The sequence below is a fragment of the Canis aureus genome, chromosome 7 (genome assembly GCF_053574225.1).
Source record: "Canis aureus isolate CA01 chromosome 7, VMU_Caureus_v.1.0, whole genome shotgun sequence".
Classification (NCBI taxonomy): domain Eukaryota; kingdom Metazoa; phylum Chordata; class Mammalia; order Carnivora; family Canidae; genus Canis; species Canis aureus.
Window position 1 is genome coordinate 2,388,042 of NC_135617.1, and position 17,558 is coordinate 2,405,599.

A 17,558-nucleotide genomic window follows, 5' to 3' on the forward strand; every position below is an offset into this window, starting at 1 on the left:
TTTAGTACACCTGTAATATGTATGGGCATATTTGTACTTGTAAACCTGTTGAAAGGAGCTAATGATCACGGTTCGTTACGGGGCTAATCAAAACCATTCTTTGGTTAGCGATCACCTATCGCATCTGCACAGCGGCCTTTTAAGAATGACATTCCGAAGGGGTCACAGTCAGTCCAGCCAGCCAAAGTGAACAGACGTGAAGAAAAGAAAAACTCAATAAATTAATATTTCAAAAGCGCATCAACTGACCTGGAAGCAAACAGGCTTTGATACAAGAATACAATTTCCCTAATCGGAGTGACGCTACATCTGGGATAAGGAGTTTTAATGGTAAAAAGACGTATGTGTTGCTGATTCAAGGGCACGGGAGGCGCTCACACGGGAGGTAGTACACGTGCCACCACTGTGTGCGTGTGCGTGGGCGCGTGTGTGCATGAGTGTGATTCTCGGCGGTTCTGTAAGTGGCCCATCCCTGTGGCACTACTGCATTACTTCGGCTTGATCGCCACCCTGAGGCTTCCACCTTGGAACTGTAGCACGTTTCTCTGAAAGCACAATTAAATTTAAAGATAAGTTTAAGAACAACATGCTTACCTGGCATTATTACCCGTACCTGTGGGGTCTGAGGCGCTAATGCAAAACTAGTGGGAAATTAGTAGGTACACAGGCCCACGCCTCCAGCTCTGAGATCACGGAATTGATAACCCCCTCTGGGACCCTCCAATGTCTCTGGGAATTCTATGCTGAAGACTCCAGACTCCAACATCACGAAAAACAAGAGGGTTTGAGGTGAGTGGTCAGAAGCATAATTGCCCCGGTGCCCGGCTTGTCGCCCCGAGCCCCCTCATGAGAAAGGCTGCAAAGGGACCGGACACCCACTGGGTGTTTACACACACAGACCAACCAGCTGAATTCAGCCCCACAAACCCTTATTTTGAACAGTCCATTAAATTGGCCAAAGTATTGGTCATTAGGGGATCATCTTCCAAATAAGTCACTTGAATCTTTTCAAGTTGTCCTTCTGACACTGTCTCTGAAACATTTGGAGAAATAACTTAGAAAATATTCACATAATATCAATTATTTTTCCGTCTCTTTGGCTGGCTCGTGCCCTACATGGGCCCCAGCCTGGGTGACGTGCTCTCAACCGCCCACCACCCCCCCACCCCCGCCCTGGAGTCCTCCAGAGCGTCAGCTCCGCAGGGACAGGCCAGCACCACGGCGCACCTGTCAGGTACGGCCGTCTCGCGGTGCCACAGCCACTTTGCTGGACGCTTCTCCGGGGTCAATAAGCAACTTAGGACAAGGATTACGTCATCTAGGCCTCCCATCCCATGCAGGCCCAAGACACGCTTTACGCCATAACAAATGATTTTTTTTAAAAGTTGTGAATGAAAAAATGTATTTAAATAATGTCGAGAACACCAAAGGACCATTGTTTGCTGAAAAGTAGCTTCTGATGCCCACGGCCACTCAGGGACCACCAAACACGGGTGCTCCTAGATACACGCGTTCAGGGGAGGGCTCCTCACGAGCATCACGAGGAACAAGAAGGGCCACTGGCTCCCAGCCTCACGCTGGCAAAGAGGTCAAAGCCAGACAAGGGCCATTGCCTCCAAACGAGATGAGAGGCCGGTCCCTAAAAACTCCGGCACACATCATGATTTGACATACTTCATGCCTCTCGTACACCCAAACCTCAGAAAACGGGGGTAGGCCCCGTGACTCTGAGAAGCGAGAGCCCCATGCATCGGGACCTACCCCTTCCAACGGGACGGTGGGCTGGAGCGGAGCCCTCTAGCCTACCCGCATCGCCCGGCCTCGTCCATCTGTCTGGGAAGCAAGAGCGTGGGCTCCCAGGCCAGCTCGGGAACGCGCCCGGCACGGAGCAGATGCTAACCGGGGCAAGTGCGGGAAGGCTAACCCGCAGTCCTGCGGAAATGCTCCGGTTTCCATATTCCCTTTGAAAAACGTAATTTCTCTAGTGAGGTGGTCACACTCCGAGAGGAATTAAGCTCGAAAGATAACAGAACTTCAAAAGCCCAACTGAAAAGCCCAGACCCGAGGCTGGGAAGGGCATTCGGAGGAGGGAAGGATTTTAATTCAGCTTTCAGAGCATGCTCGCCCTCCTCTTTGAACGTTTCTGACACCCGGGGAGCTGCTGGAGAGTTTCCCACCCGTGACATCTTTCAGCAGAAAACCATGAAATAACAAAAAGCTCTTTCTAGGTGGGGCGGGAGGGGGGAATGTGAAAGCCCGTTAAAATAAGTTGCTTCTGGTTCTGATTCTTGTGTGCGTGTGTGGGTGTGCGCGTGTGTACATGTGTGAGCGTGTGTGAGCATGTGTGCATGCATGTGTGTGGGTGTGCATGTGTGTGCACACGTGTGGTTGTGCATGTGGGTGTGCACGTGTGTGCATGCATGTGTGCACGTTGGTGTGCATGTGTGTGCGTATGTGCGTTGTGTGTGCATGTGTGTATGTGCATGGGTGCGCGTGTGGGGGTGTGTACATGTGTGGGTGCAGAAGTGAGTGGGTGTGCGTGTGTGTATGCATGTGTGTGCGTGTATGTGTGGGTCTGCATGTGTATGAGTGTGTGCACGTGTGTGTGCACGTGTGTGCGCATGTGTGCATGTGTGGTGTGCATGGGTGCATGCATGTGCACGTGTGTGGGTGTGCATGTGTGCGTGCGTGTGTGCATGTGTGCGCGTGTGGGAGGGTGCGGGGTGCATGCGTGTGCACGTGTGTGTGCACGTGTGTGCATGTGTGGTGTGCATGGGTGCATGCATGTGCACGTGTGCGTGTGTGCATGTGTGCGCGTGTGGGGCGGTGCGGGGTGCATGTGTGTGCACGTGTGTGCGCGTGTGTTCTTGCGGAGCCTAACCATCGCCGAGAAAGCTGCCTGGCCTCGCCCCCCCCCCCACCCAGCCCCGACGCCGGCGGGCGCAGCCGGGTCCCTCGCAGGTGTCTCCCAAGGGCGAGCTCAGGCCCCTCGGCAGGTGCCACAGTCGCGCCCCCGCCCCGCGGTCAGAGGCTGGGGGAAGGGGTGGGGGGGCCCGGCGCCCCCCGCCCAGCCCCGCCCCGCCTCCCGGTCCGCGGAGCCCGTCCTGCCGCGTTTCCCCGGAGGCCGCGGAGGGTCGCGGGGGGCACCAGGCGGGGGGACCCGGGCGCACCGCGCAGGCGCTGAGCCAGCCCCGAGCCCAGCCGAGCCTGAGCCCCAGGGGCCGCCCCCAGCGTGCGCTCCGCTGGCAGGAGGGCGGCGGGGCAGGGCGGGGCACCCCCCGGGGCAGGCGGCGGCCGTGAGCCGAGCCCGGGGAGGCCCTCGGGGTGACGCGGGGTCGCGCACCTGCATCCCCGCCCGGGACGCGCCGGCCTCCGAGGCCCCAGGCCGCGGGGACCCCACGGAGGCCAGGCCAGGTCGCTCCAGGCCGCTCCAGGGGCTCAGAAGGGGCCCTGGGCTCGGGCTCCCCGTGCGTGAGCGAGTGACACGGGTCCGCAGCTGTCGCCCTTACCCGTCCCTGTCCCGTTGACCCATCAGGCTTAGAGTCTTTGCAGAAAGGCCTCAGGAGCTCACCCCCTCCTCAGTGCCGGCTCCGGCATCAGCACTTTTTCCCCAACGGGTGGATAGTGAGTTCTGTAGGCTTTGTGGCCCACACCGCCTCGGTGGCAGCTGCTCGCCCAGTCCCCAAAGCAGCCCGAGACAACAAGGGGACAACAAGGGGACGAGCCGGGACTGGGGACCGTGCAGGTAGACTTCACCTACGAAACAGCCGGCGGCCGCCAGATGGGATCGGCGGGCCTGGGTGTACTGCCCCCTGTTCGTCTACAGGACACACGGACCCTGTGGCCTTGGGAAGTCGGGTAGAAACACACCTGCGCCTGGTCTCAGTGGAAAAGTCTGCGGGGCCTCCGCATTGGAGGGGGTCCCAGGGCATCGCAGCTTGGCCTCGAATGGTCGGTGGCCCGGTGCCGGCCGCCGCTTCTCCGAGGACTCAGCACCCACGTCTCTCCCTGTACAGGCCCCTCGGCCCGCGCTAATGGGCGACACAACTAGTTTCCCTTCGTAGTTTTACCTTTTTCAGATTTTGCCCCAGGATCTTCGCCGCCTCCACCAACCACGGAAAGACAGAGAAGGCCGCCAGGATGCGCGAGCCAGAGGCGGGCTTGCCCACAGGCCCCGGGCGGAGGCGGGAGGCCGACCGTGGGCATCAGTAGCTGGACAAGGGCTCGAGCCTGGGCCCCGGCATGTGCGGCCCCGGAGGTGAGTCCGGGAGGGGGTGACAGCAGGCCCCGGGCCAGTGAGGCAGGTGCCAGGGGAATCCGGAGACCCGGCCGGGGGGCTGGGCGGCAGGCCGCAAGGCTCTGCTCCGGGGGGTGGCTGGCCCTGCAGGGACAGGGTGGTGGCCCGACTGTAGGGGCTCAGGGACCCGAGACGGACTCCCCGGGCAGTGCTGCCACGTGTCCGCTGAGGACAGGGAGGCCCGGGGTGAGTGAGCCCGACCGGGAGCCCAGCACAGAGCCCACGAGGCCTCAGCGGGACTCAGGTGAGCCCCAGAGGTCGCACTGGGCTCCTAAGGGCCCCGGCCCGGTGGCCTCAGGACTTGATGAGACTACGTCTCCGATTCCTTCCACGTCTCCATCTAATCAGCGTGGTCAAGAGCACTGAGGACTCGGGAGCCTCGGCAGCTCGTTCGGTTCCGAGTCCGACTTTCGGCTCTGGCTCAGGTCGTGAGCTCATGGGTGGTGGGACAGAGTCCCGGGCTGGGCTCGGCACCCGTGGAGTCTCCTTGAAGCTTCTCTCCCTCTGCACCTGCCCCACTCGTGCCCGTGTGTGCACGTGCGCTCTCTCGCTCTCGCTCGCTCTCAAATAAATAAGTCTTTAAAAAAAAAAAAAAACAGCCCACGAAGACTTCTACTTTACCAGCACATTCTGTGTACCAGGCATGCACTCTGCCAGACGCTTGACGTACCTTAAAAGGAAGAAAATTAATGGAATTTTGTCACCAGTGGTGTGTTGGGAAATGTTTAACAACCAGCTCTCTGGAGAAGGGTGGAGGAGGGGATGCGAAGCCCTGATCTGTGGCTTTTGCCAGTATCTGTGGTACCAAGACTTCGAGTAGGGACGCCTGGGTGGCTCAGTGGTTGAGCATCTGCCTTTGGACCAGGTCGTGATCCCGGAGTCCTGGGATTGGGTCCGGCATCAGGCTTCCCACAGGAAGACTGCTTCTCCCTCTGCCTATGTCTCCGCCTCTCTCTGTGTCTCTCATGAATAAATAAAATCTTAAAAAAAAAAAAAAAAAAAAGACTTCAAGTTACCACCAAGTAGTCCTTGAACGCGGAGTTGGGAAGAAATGTGCGATGGGACACTGTTAACTGGTATTTCCATCCTACAGCTACAGATGTGAGTAGCCTCAGAGTGGAGATAGAACAAAATATAATAAAATGACTAGGAAGTGATATGTTTGGAGTATACAGTTGTTTTTAATAGAGCTTATTTAGTTTTAAGTCAATAATGCCTGTGTTTAACAACCAGCTCTCGAAATTTCTAATGATTTATCAGTCAGCTCCTGAGAGCTGGTCGAGGCCACCTGCCGCACGCCACTCCTTATCACTTACTGTGTGCCGGGTGCCAACATTGTTATTTGAGATGCGCGCTTTCATCGATCCTCACTGTGATCTTCTGAAGTAGTTACTATTTCACTGATGAATAAGAGGATCTCTAGAAAGGTCGAAAAACTCTCTTGGGGTCACACAGCCGAACCATGGTGATGTGGCCTCCACCCGCCAAATCCGTGTATTCTATTATACGACACCGTCACTCCGGTTGCAAACATTTGATTTTACAGCGTCTTATTCTTGGGGCGCCCGGGTGGCTCAGTCAGTTAGGCGTCTGCCCTCAGCTCAGGTCATGATCTCAGGGTCCGGGGATCGAGCCCCGCGTCAGGGTCCCTGCTCAGCGGGGAGCCTGCTTCTCCCTGCCCCTCTATTCCTCCCCCCTGCTCGTTCTCTCTCTCTCTCTCTCAAATAAATAATCTTTTTACAAAATGAATAAAGTGTTTTATTCTTTAAGAGAGCCGACGGTGCTCCACAGACGCCGGGGTCCACTGAATTCACTGGGTTTGTGAGCACGGGTGTGTGTGTAAGGTCACTGGCGCGGAGTCAGTTTGGTCTCAGAGAGTGCCGGTAAGCTGGATAGGATGGGCGAGTGAGGCCGAGCTTGGCCGGTGTGGCAGTCCACCAGAGGAGGAGGGCAGCCCCGGTTTCCTGGCAAGAAGTCTTTCCAGAAACAGTGGGAATCACCTCAGGCTCTCCTCTCTTTTCCTTTCTCTTCCCTAAATTAATTCCAGCTCACAGAACGAATTCTTTTTTAATCAAGTCGATGTCTTACACGGTGAACCTAAAGAGGAGCGTCCGATAACATTTCGGCCACTGTTTTCAACCGATTCACAACATTCGCTACGGTTGTGATTTTGGGGAGTCGGAGTTATTTTTTCTCGTGAAAACAGAATCTGACGGTGTTTCCTTTGTAATAAGCAACATCACTGCGAAGTTGCAATAGGAGCCCCTAGGAACAAAATAATTTTAAATCATGAATTCAATTATTTCCCACAATAATCCTCCGCAGTAGGAAGTATTCTTCTCCTAACTTTATAGTAGACTGAAATACAGGGAGATTAATAATTTCTAAAAAAAATAATAATAATAATTTCTCCAATAGCATTTTACTGGTCTAAAGACAAGCTCCAGACTCCTTAGGTTCTCCATCAAGGCCCTCCATAATTTGGCCCCAAATGCCTCTCCAAAGTGAGATCCCATTCCTCATTGACGCTGGTGCTCATTAGGACCCGCCACATCTGCTTCTTGCCCGCTAGCCTCGGTCCCACTACCGTCCCCATCCAAGATGCCCTCTTCCTTGCCCTTTGTCTGGATCCTCCCATCACACAAAACTCTGCTCTAGTGTTGGCTCTTCCGTGGAGACGTCTCTGACCCTTCTCACCCAATGACACTCACAACCTGCTCTTGCCAATAATAGTACCTTGTCACTTCTCTTGACCTATTGTCTTATATTGTCATTTAAGCGTCCACATCAGAGTCTTATCCTCCAGCTAGCATGCTAATGTGCCGTAAATCGTACCTCCGCGGTGCCTAGCGCAGTTCTAAGTACACAGTTTCCTCGATGCCTTTTTTTTTTTCTTAAGTAAGCTCTAGGCACCCAATGTAGGGCCCAAAACTCATAAGGCCCTGAGATCGAGTCCCAAGGTCCACCGACTGAGCCAACCAGAGAACCCCTCAATGCCGTTTGCATTAGTGTATTCCATGGTTTATGCAGAGGCTCTTCTTTTTATCAGAAGGGTACTCTGTTTTTGGACCCACACCTCACACATCTTTGGCATGAAAAATATTTATATGCCTGAAGATTGCATCCATTTTGGTAAAAGAGAATCGGTGAGAGTTCTCCATTAATCAGGATACTTGCTGCCCCAAGCTCATATTTTTTTACTTTATTTTTATATGCCATAAAAATAGAATATTAGAACAAATTACCACCTTAAGCAAACTGGTTAGAGTAACATTGGAAAAACTTGCAGCTGAGGCAAGAAACAAGAAATTAAATTTCTTTTAAAAATGGACAAGACCGAAAAGAAGGCAGGTGTCAGAGGTAGAGCGCCGCACTCTACTGGAGTTGTTTTCAGCAACTTCAAGGATCCTTGGATAAAGAAAAGTTGCAAAAGTTAAAATGAAGAAGAAAGGGTTTTTAAACGGCAGATTAATTTGAAAGTTTGGAAGACTGTTCGGAGCAGTAATTCACAGCTTTTTGAATGTATTTAAATGAGGTGGAAACTGACAAAATGGAATTGTTTTTAGAAAACTTGCCCCAAGCAGACAAAGAGCAGATGGGTGGAAGATGAGAGTGAGCACACAGCTACTTAACTCCAGTTTGGAAATGGACCATTAGGCCAAGGATGAGAAAGAAAAAGGAGAAAAAATGTTTAACTCACAACGAAAGAAATAAACAAGCTAGCTACTTTCAATGTTTTGTCCCTGATTTTACTTCAAACTGCTCTTTAGGGGATCAGAAGTACATCAGCTTCTGCGAGCAGGCAGTCGAAACCGTCTTTGTGTTCCTCGCAAGGCTCATTTGCTCATAAAACAAAAGAATGAACAAGACTGAAGCATCAACACTCACTGGTCGCCTGGTCCACATTCGCGTTGACTCGTTTTAAAAAGTCCTGATTGGCCAAACTTACAGCACAACATTGGAACATCAAGGTGATTAACTGGAGTCCTATCAGTCAAGATTCAGGAGAGATTCTCGAGGAATTGAAATCAAGTGACAATCCTAAAGATCCAGGGATGCCCCAGGTCCAGACGATCATTGTCTGGCTGGTTTAACTTCTGTCCTAGAGAAAGTATTAGGCTTTATTTTTAGAAACCAATTGGGAATACTGACGGACAAAGCCTCCCTTCGTGGAGGGGAACTAACCTGGTTGCAGGAAAATACGGCCACCCTCACCACCCTCACTGGCGGAGGTAACAAGAGATGCCGTTTGAAGATAGCAGAGCTGAGGAAGACAAAAAGGGAAGGCCGACATCATAATTGGATTGCCACAAGGAGCGTGAGAGCATTTCACACTCCGAGCTCAGGGCATGAAGGGCAAAGTCAGTGGCCTGCTGGTGGGGACACTGCCAGTGCTCAACGTCAACCCTCAGATGCCAGATAAAAAGATTCTGTAACCTCCCATGCTTGGAAGGTCTGGATGGCAATACCTGACATGTGACCCCGTCATGTATGGCGGATCCGTTTTTTATTAAATATAAATAATAGATTACAACGTGCCTTAAAGCCCATTACAATGTGAGGGACAGCATGAGACTAAGGACCATCCTATTATAGGGTGTAATAGCCAATAGGACACTAAGTAAAACCGTCACTGAGTAATGAAAATTCAACCCAACACAAAGCTTGGTACGTTGGGGCTATATTTCATCTGTGCTGCCTTCTCGAGAAGGCACAAGCAGCCAAAAGTACGTACACAGAAGCTTATGAACAAAAATAAATGCCTTCTATTTCTTGTAGACTTTCACTTTAAAAAAAATTTTTTTTTTTAATTCTGAGCAGAACATCTGGCCAATTTGGTCCAAAATCCCATTGGTTTTAGGAATAGTCTCAAGCAGCTGGATTCATGACCTTTTTTACGTACGGACTCTCCATTTTGGTGTCACCGTATGATATTATTCAAGGACATAAGTTACTCCTTATGAGAGTGGGCTCTTTGATGGATGCGTTAACTTTTTAATTTTCTAGACTTTGAAGCAGCATAGACTACTCCAGATTGATCCACATCACCAACATTGACTGAGGAGACAAAACCAAAAGGCACAGGAACATGAATTAAAATAACAAAGTGGCGTAAACTACCTACCACGGGACTGCTAAGGACAACAAATGCCACAGAATGAGGTAACACTGGTTTGGAAAGGTCAGGGAAGAATTTACAGAGAATGCAGACATGAAGCAAGTTAGAAAGTCCTGGAAGAATTAAATAAATGGAGAAGAGCAACCCAGACATCGAGGGTAAGGAAAATGTGTCAGCAAAAACCTAAGGGTTGTAACTCACCTGGCTCGTCCAATCTGAATACAGTGCAGAATTCCTGTAGCAGGTGCAATGAGAAATAAAGTTGGAAAGATAACTAAGAGCAAAATGATGTAGCTTTTTTGAAAGTCAGGGCTAGCGATTTGTGCTTAATCTGCAGATAAATGGATTGATGACTTAGAAAGTTCGAAGGGAGATCGGTGAGCAAGATGGGCCAAAAGAATGAGGGTCGAAAAATCAGTTAAGACGGTTTCACTAATCCAAGCCAATCAAACCAAATTCATCCCCTGGTAGCCCAAGGGCCCAGCCTGGCCCACAGCAGGTTCTATTTAGCTTACGTACTGTACTATTTTTTTTTAATTGAGATATAATTGGCACATAATATTGTGTAGGTTTAAGACGTCCAAAGTGATTTGGCACCTTTACCTACTGCGGTGTGATTACCACCGTAGCAGCGGTAGTTAACATCTCTAGCACGTCACATAACTATCACTCCTTTTTTGTGGTGAGAACACGTATGACCTAGGCTCTTAGCGACGCTGACGTCTATGATAGTGTGGACGACCATCACTACACTGTGCATCAGCTCTCCGGACCTTACTCATCTTCTAGTTGCAGGTTTGTACCCTTTGACCGAAATCTCCCCAATTCCCCGACCCCTAGCCCTTGGCAATCGCCATTCTATTCTGTTTTTATGAGTTCAGCTTTTTTGAGCTTCCACATAGAAGTGAGGTCATACAGTATTTACCGTCCCCTCTCGGATTTCTCTCCCTTAGCGTGGCACCTTCAAGGTCTACCCATAGCGTCACAAATGCCTACATACTTTTTAAAAAATTCAAATTAAATCAGTCGCCAACATTTAAAATGAGAACATTTCCCATTACAACCTGAACCACCAACTTCTCCAGAAGGACTGTTCAAGACTCTCCTAAGTCCCTAGGGCCGAGGCACCGAATTTGGCGACCCAAACCCATCTTCTATCAAACATATCCAAGTGGGGATCCCTGGGTGGCGCAGCGGTTTGGCGCCTGCCTTTGGCCCAGGGCGCGATCCTGGAGACCCGGGATTGAATCCCACGTCGGGCTCCAGGTGCATGGAGCCTGCTTCTCCCTCTGCCTATGTCTCTGCCTCTCTCTCTCTCTCTCTCTCTCTGTGACTATCATAAATAAATAAAAAAAATTAAAAAAAAAACATATCCAAGTGAACCCAAATCCCACATTAAATATAATCTATACCTACTTGTCTAAAAGTTGACTTGCATTAGATTAGTTGATAGCATGTCAGGTTTTGCAGATATTTAATTAAAATACTTATTGATTTTAATATGCAGTTTTGTTTTTCAAGTCAAAACCTTGGGGCACCTGGGTGGTTCAAGTCAATTGAGTGTCTGACTTCTGCTCAGGTCATGATCTTAGGGTCTTGGGACCAAGCCCCAAGGTGGGCTCCAGGCTCAGTGGGGAGTCTGCTTGTCCCTTTCCCGCTGCCCTCCCCCCTACTCGTACAGGTGCTCTCTCTCAAATAAATAAATAAATAAATCTTAAAAAAAAAGGTAATGATGCCCTTCATTTAAGTAGGAAATCAGAAAGAAAAAAGGAATAGAATGAATCATTTTACACATGTTGAATTTGAGGTATCAGCAAGAAAATATCAAAGTCCAAATATCCAACAGGCCATTGCTGACACACAATTGGATCTTGAAAGAGATGGGGCCTAGAGATTTAGATTTTATAGTCACTTACCCAAAAATAACCACGGGAATCATTAAAAACGATCCTTGGAGAGAACATGAGGATTAGCGGGCTGAAGGCAACGGACGTCAAGGAAAAGGAGAAAAAGGAAAATGAAGCATCGTAATTGTCTAGGGTTTAGAAGCCAGGAGAATACTGAGTTTCAGGGCAAAGCCAACCGAGCCTGGGTCAGCGAGGCACAGTAGCTTATATAAGCTACGTGGCGGCCTTTCAAGATGGGTCATTATACCCATTGGACGGATAACACCAAAATACAGAGATTTCCTAATTAGCCCAAAATCACACAGCTAAGAAGCGATGAATCTAGCACAGTGTTTCTCAACTAGGAGTGATTTTTTCCCCCACCTGGACAGTTGGCAATGTCTGAAGGAATTTGGGGTTGTCACAGCCTGGGGTGGGGGCTTGTGGGGAGAAGTCGGAGAGGGGACGAGGGCAGCGAGTGGATAGAGGCCGAGGATGGTGCTAGATATCCTGAAGGCACGGGACAGAGAACAGCCCCCACAACAAAGAATTACTTGGCTCCAAATATCAATAGCGCTGCTGCAGAGAAACCTTATTTAGCATCTAGTCTGAAATACGGTGTAGAATCTTCCCACAGCACCACTGCACCCACACCTCAGCCAGGTTGCTCCACTACTGCCAACATTACAGTAAGGGAGCTATGACGGAAGTTTCTAGAATATGTTTTCTGTGTAGCGCAAGCGACTGAATTAGAAACTCTAGGAGTAAGGCCCAACCATCTGTGCTTTCAAATCCTTCCAGATGATTGTGCTACACTCTGAAGTTTGAGAACCAGTAACTTTTTTTTTTATACAAGTCTGATGAATTTGGTCATTTGTAGACCATCACTGTCTGCTGAGAGGGTTCCTTTTGGGAAGGTGCCGGCACCAGAGGCTGGGGCAGGAGTGGAGGGCAGAGCCCTGTTGCAGAGGATGGCTGCAAAAATCCCACTGCTGGACAAGAGAAAGTCCGTGGAAAAGGCGATGCTTAGGAGAAGTTGCAAAAATGGAAGAGCATTAGTCCTGCATGCAAGTGGCAAGATGCCTTCTGGGCAAGGACGCCAAACCAGCCAAAGTTACGCAGGCCCGCGTCAGCGTGGCTCATGATAGGACAACAACAAGCAGTTCAGCATGACCAGGGGACAGCCCGGAGAAGGTGGGCAGAGGGGACGGCTCAGTCCGGAGGGCGGGATGAACAGCTTGGCCGTGTAGGCTGGAGGCAATTTGCAGAGCTAATGAAGGGAGGGGGGCGGCGAGTGTGGTCTCAAGCATGGAAATGCCTTACTTAGATATGCATTCAAAAAACATGACGTAGCAGCTATTTGGAGGGTAGATCAGTGAGGTAGGAGGTGAGCACGGAGCTGGGCGGGTGCTCCTGAAGCCATTTATTCCATCAGCGGTTTCCAAAGTGGGAGGACGTTCGGGAGGGCGGCAAGCTGACCCACTACGGTAGGAAAGGGAGTATCGGAACTTGTTGATACGTATTCATTATATTTGTCATCTAAAAAATTAAGTTTTACTAGCAATTAATACATGAATTAATGTGAAGACCTTCACTTTTCCCATGTGCCAGAGGCCCGTGTGTTACTTACCCTAGTCAAAGCTGAGAGGGTTCCTGGCAGGGCGCTTCTCGTCTCACACGCTTTGTACCCACCGTGTGCGCAGTCAAGTGGATTTATGGCTTATGTTACCTAATTTCAGCTAAACTAGCCCTGGCAAAATGAGCACACGGGTTTTATTTATTTATTTATTTATTTATTTATTTATTTATTTATTTTATTATTATTTATTTTTTATTTTTATTTTTTTTAACACACGGGTTTTAAAAGATTCCTGCAGAGACATCAGATTGTAGATGATACGAACAATTCAAGCACAAGGAAATGGCACAGCTCAGTCCTCTCCTCCTAGCCCGGAGTCTCCCTCAACCCCCTTGGAGGCAAAGATCGGAGGAGACGCTGGCCAAAATGCTTCAAGGCGTCCATAATACTTGAAATATTACTTTATAACAATAAAGAAAGCCTTACCTAGGTTGTATGTCGTGCTCTGAGATGTGACCTATTGATAGGATGATGTCGTCAAAAGTAGTCAGATGTTTCAGCACTGAGAATGAAAACAGGGATCCCTGGGTGGTGCAGTGGTTTAGCGCCTGCCTTTGGCCCAGGTCGCGATCCTGGAGACCTAGGATCGAATCCCACATTGGGCTTCCGGTGCATGGAGCCTGCTTCTCCCTCTGCCTATGTCTCTGCCTCTCTCTCTCTTTCTCTCTCTCTCTCTCTGTGACTATCATAAATAAATAAAAAAGAATTAAAAAAAAAAAAAGAATGAAAACACATAGCATCACAACATGAGCAGATCTCAGGAACTTCGCAGTGAGCAAAGGAGGCCGGACGCAGGGAGGATGCGCTATTTGACTACCACGTAAAGTGCAAAGCCAGGAAAAGGCCTGTGGTGGCTGAGGTCAGGCAGGCGGTCGTCCTTGGCAGAGGGGAAGGGCACTATGTGGCCTAGGGGAGGGGACAGGGAAGCTTCTGGAGACTGATAATGTTCCATTTCCTGGGTCTAATTTAAATTACAGGGTCACACGCCAAGGTCCACTTTACAAAAATTCATCAAGCCGGAAATATAATGATTTGTCTCCTTTTCTCCACGTAGGTTAAATAAAACTAAATAAAAAAGTTCACCCGCAAAACTTTTTTGAAGAGGTTGAACAAAAGCAAACGCGTTCCTATAATTGGTGAGAAAATTGCTTTTGTGCCGTTAATAAATTCAATTTTTAAAAATTGTTCCGCCCATCCATATCTAAAACGTACCTTCATAAGGTATAAAATGTTAGACAAATAGTGCCTGGATTCCATTTCATCAAGTATAAACCATGATACACTGGGGAGACAGATGCATCAGTGTCGTGATGGGGAGATGCCATAAAGGATCTCAGCAGGCCTGCAGGCCAAAGTTGCTGAGAGCGTGAACTCCCAGTGCCCCGGGGACGGCGGGGGGTAGGGGGCTGGGGGTGCAAGGACACGGGATCTGCAAGACTGATAACTGGCAGGACTGTGGGATTTGCAAAGGAAGAGGGGTCCCTGGTGGCTCCCAGGTCCAGTCTGGGTTTTAGCTTGGGCTTTTGGAGGTTGACAGTGCCTCGCGCCATGAGTGGAAACCCGCAGTGACAGTGGGTGTGAAGAAGGTACATTCAGAACACGACATGTGCGCTATTTTCATTTCACTCACAATCATAACCCCGTGGTATAGAGTCAGCACCTAAAAATAATCAATCTATTATTCTCTGAAGCCACACGAGGAAGTGTCACTCCTAAGAGGTAGTCCTGACTGATAAATGTCATACACTGATGGTTGTACCAGAAGTATCAGAGAAGGTCTAGGAAAACCCACTCAAATCAAATACGGAGGGATGCCTGGGTGGCTCCGCGGTGGAGCATCTGCCTTAGGCCCAGGGCATGATCCCAGGTTCCCGAGATCGAGTCCTGCATCGGGCTCCCTGCATGGAGCCTGCTTCTCCCTCTGCCTGTGTCCCTGCCTCTCTCTCTGTGTCTCTCATGAATAAATAAATAAAATCTTTAAAAAAAAATCAAATACTGAGATTCTTTCTCTAAATGTGGAAAACTGCACGGTATTTTGAGATCTATGGAAAAGGGCAGTGTAATTAATCCTCAATTACAGTCTTAAAACGAGGCTTCTTTTAAAACATAAAAGTCAAAGAAATGCATTTGTTTTTAATGGAGGCCTTAAGAATGTTTTAAGTGAGCATCCTGCAAATGTTAGTAGTTCAAAAGTCACTTGCATCCCCACAAAAGACCCTGTTGTCAGTCAAGAGCATCGAGGGCATCGTCTCTAAGAAAACTTCACCTTTACTTGACTCCTTTTTTTTTTCATCCGAAAAGCTTTAATTTCTTTACAGACATTTATCCAGCTCTCATGTACCTCATTCTCTGAGAGATTACATGACACGAAGATGCCCACCTTCCCCTCCAGCCGTGTCGTGACGGCGAGGTGGCGCAGTCAGGCAGGGACGAGTCAGGAGACCCCGCCTGGTACCCCCCGTTGCTGCTTTCACTACAGTAAAAATGTATGCTTGGAAGCTATGAAAAGCAGATGGGGCCCCCTAAAATGTGTTGGGAGGACAAGAAAAATCACCCCAAAGAAGGAAGAAACACACTGGAGGGAGAAAGGGCAAACAATCCCCCTCGGCCATGGTCGCCCCCGTCTGAAGGGCTTCCCTTCTGCTGCATTCCGTCTCTGCACCTGCCTGAAATTTCCTCCCCTTCCCTCTCCCTGCCTCCACTCCCCTCCTTTCATGTTCTTTCTTTTCCCTTCTCCTCCTCCCTGTCCTTGGCTGATCGCTTGGCTGTAGATCGCACCGAGCCAGCATCAGGGACACCAACGCAAACGGGTTTACGGCGCCCACCCTCGAGGAGATCGGAGTTTAGTAAGGAACTTACATTTTCATCAAGGAAAAGACTTGCCTTGTACAATGGTTTTGCCCACAAAGCACGTGGACTCTTTTGTTTGACCAGGAAACTCTCAGTTTGTCTTGAAATCTTCAAACACTGACAGAGTGGCATCTTAAGAGTGGTCCGTCCTCTTGGACTGGTCTTCCAGTAGACAAATCCCTCTCCCAAAAGATGAAAGGGCAAAGGAAGTCTGCTTTACTTTTGGATGATGTTTTCCCAAGGCTGGGCGTGACTTTTCAATATAATTATTTTTAGTGGGATCCCTGGGTGGTGCAGCGGTTTGGTGCCTGCCTTTGGCCCAGGGCACGATCCTGGAGACCCGGGATCGAATCCCACTTTGGGCTCCCGGTGCATGGAGCCTGCTTCTCCCTCTGCCTGTGTCTCTGCCTCTCTCTCTCTCTCTGTGTGTGACTATCATAAATAAATTTTAAAAAATCTTTTTAAATTATTTTTAGTGATATGGATGCATGCAAGGAACATTTCAGTGTGCCCTTCTCAAACCCCAGGCTCACAGGTATATGGTTTTAAAAATCCAAGTTATTTACCTCCTCTCCCCTCATTTATTGAGGGGGGCTCATTCTAAGACTATTTCAGATAACAAATCACAGACACTAGCAAGCCTACTTTCCTTCTAATGGGCCCTGCGACATTCGCGGGTTATGGTTTCCCTTCTTATTCCTCAACTAGCTTTTTTTTTTTTTTTTTTTTTTTTAATGATAGTCACAGAGAGAGAGAGAGAGAGAGGCAGAGACATAGGCAGAGGGAGAAGCAGGCTCCATGCACCGGGAGCCCAAAGTGGGATTCGATCCTGGGTCTCCAGGATCGCGCCCTGGGCCAAAGGCAGGCGCCAAACCGCTGCACCACCCAGGGATCCCTCAACTAGCTTTTAAAGTCAAAAGACCAAAAATAAAAAAGTCAAAAGACCTGGCCTTCCCTGCATGGGGCAGGGATTTCTGGGGGCGTCACCTCACTTTGGGATCTGGAGTCTGTAAGTGCTTAATACAGAGACCACCCTGGGGTTTGCAAAATCCAAGGCTGTTGCTGAAGGTACTGAAGTGGATACGTGAACATCAGACAGGGCACCCGAGCGTCCTCCCTCGCAGTTCTGTGATGTACAAAGTGCTCTGATGCAGGTGGGAGGATGGGGCGCCCCAGAGGAAGCATCTGCTCCCTAGCGTACAGTGTCTTTTAGGGACATGGTCAAAGGAAAGGGAACCACCGTCATTGTGCAGATAAAGCACATTTTTTGCCTAGGGGCCTGCTGTAAGATGTAATCAGAGCTTTCCTTCAATGGACCGAAACCCCAAACCAATGAGAAGACCGTCTGAGCCAAACTGTAGTCCAGCTCCGACTCTGCGAGAGGCTGTTGTCTTTAATGGACTTCACCTCTCCCCTGAAACAAGCTCTGCTGCTTTCGAAAAGGTTACGATGATGCCCGGGCAGCAAGATCATGAACGGCCTGCCTACGAGGAGCAGACGTGGAAATGACATCCTGAACCCTTACCCTGAGCACGAGGAAACCACCGTCGTGGAGGAAGCGTGGCACGATATTTTCAGGCGAAAGACCCGCAAAGCTGAGGAACGAGAAGCTTTAATAAACTGATATTTCTTAAAAGAATACTGAGGAGTTTCAGGCAGGTTTTCTAGCCCTCTCCAGGAGGAAAGCACAAGTCTCTGTATGTCCACACACAGAAGGAAACAGTCTTTATTTTCCGACAGGAGATGCAGGGATACGCTGGGCCCACC

General features: G+C 49.6%; 1 long non-coding RNA gene across 1 annotated transcript in view; it reads right to left on the reverse strand.

Moving 5' to 3' along the window:
* Nucleotides 1-13,302: 13,302 nt before the first annotated feature.
* LOC144316958 (uncharacterized) overlaps nucleotides 13,303-17,558 on the reverse strand; it is a 41,808-nt gene continuing 37,552 nt past the window's right edge. The window contains exon 3 of the long non-coding RNA XR_013382785.1: nucleotides 13,303-13,443. This is a non-coding gene — a long non-coding RNA (uncharacterized LOC144316958). The remainder of the gene's footprint in view (nucleotides 13,444-17,558) is intronic.